The sequence below is a fragment of the Mobula birostris genome, chromosome 4 (genome assembly GCF_030028105.1).
Source record: "Mobula birostris isolate sMobBir1 chromosome 4, sMobBir1.hap1, whole genome shotgun sequence".
Classification (NCBI taxonomy): Eukaryota; Metazoa; Chordata; class Chondrichthyes; order Myliobatiformes; family Myliobatidae; genus Mobula; species Mobula birostris.
Window position 1 is genome coordinate 91,273,468 of NC_092373.1, and position 1,595 is coordinate 91,275,062.

At 41.5% G+C, this 1,595-nt stretch overlaps 1 non-coding gene across 1 annotated transcript; it reads right to left on the reverse strand.

Annotated features, from left to right (window-relative positions):
• Positions 1 to 845: 845 nt before the first annotated feature.
• On the reverse strand, positions 846 to 961 carry trnal-uaa (transfer RNA leucine (anticodon UAA)). Its single transcript has 2 exons — positions 924 to 961; positions 846 to 891 (listed from the first exon to the last, which is right to left on the reverse strand). It is a non-coding gene; the product is annotated as a tRNA-Leu (tRNA).
• Between the last annotated feature and the right edge of the window lie 634 nt (positions 962 to 1,595).

Consider the following 1,595-nt stretch of genomic DNA (forward strand, 5'->3'; position numbering starts at 1 on the left):
ATAATTTCAAATCGTTCATATTCGATCCTTCGTCAATGTGTTATTCATCTGGTTGTTTTGAGAAGGAGTTTATATCTAAAGAAATTCTAGTGGGCTTCGTAGTCGCCCTGGATTATTGCGTAAAACAACAATCAATGTTGCTACTATCATTATTATTTCGCTTGAGTTTGCACAGTTTGTTGTGTTATACACATTGTGTGTTTTGACCGTTCTGTTACCACGGTCCGTCAATGATTTCATTGTGTTTGTTGGATGCCCGCGGGAAAGTGAATTTCATTTTTGTATATGGTGATATATGTATATAGATCTGCTGTGTTGCAAAATGTACTTTCTCCTTTTAACTTTGAACCAGTTGGGCCGAAGGCTATTTTCCGCGCTGTATGTCTTAAAACATATGCTTTGCAAAAAAAAGGAAGAGTGGCCTATTAAACCACTGAAAGAGAATATAATCCAGTCCAGAATGATCAATCCGATACTCCCAAGTCCAGAGTGGTGTTAAACGCACGATGCTGAGCTCGGCGGCAGATGTACAGGTAAGAACGACGATGTAAAATGCCTTTTCAGTATAGCGACCGACAACGTGTCTGAATGGCACTGATGTAGTTCTGCCTACCCGACAGCCATGGTTGAGAAGGTGACACAGACACTCTTCACAGATTGCTCTTTCTCTTCAAACTCGGCAGCCTAAATCCGATGTGATGTGACCCGTTGTACTGCTCTCTGCTGTGACTAAAACAAAACCTTTATCTTTCTTGCGTTTTTCTCATCCTCCCAACCCATGCTTTGATCGTTGCAATAAAATTAGTGATTACATTATCAAAACACCAAGTGTAAAAGACAACAGTTGTCAGGAGTGGGATTCGAACCCACGTCTCCAGGTGGAGACCAGAACACTCGCGTCTATTATGAAACGACTTTCTCGGCTTAAGTCTGGTGCCTTAGACCACTCGGCCACCCTGACAACTCTCTTCAAACCCACATGAACAGCTGTGTTTTACATAATAGAGTGAATGACTACTTTGGTAAGAGAGTATACATACACAACACACACTATATCGTGGAATTTGAAATGAAAATGGACGTGATGCCTTTTCTCAGGTTTTCCAGCATGTGAGAATTTAAAGCTCATAGCAGCACAGCACTGAAGCTGGTAATGCACACAGTTTAGGCCATCTGTCACCAAAAGGATGACGAGGCTTTGGAGAGTGTACAGAAGAGATTTAACAAGATGATACCTGATTTAGACGTTTTTTTTGCGATGACGAGAGTTTCTACAAACTTTGGTTGTTTTTTTCTCTGGAGCAGCAAGGCTGATTGTGAATCTGATAGACGTCTCTCAGATTTTGGGAGGCATAGATGAAGGTAGAGCACACAGAAGCTCTCTCCATCCCAGAGGTGACATGTCTTATATCATAGGGCATACATTTCAAATAAGAGGGGATTGTTTTGAAGAAGATGTGACAACACCCTATCACTCAATGTCGGCAAGACCAAGGACAGATTGTTGTCTTGAGGAGAGGGAAAACCACAGGTCCTTGAGCCAGTTTTCGTTGGAGGAAGTAATTTTAAATTGGTAGGTATTACTATGTCCTCTA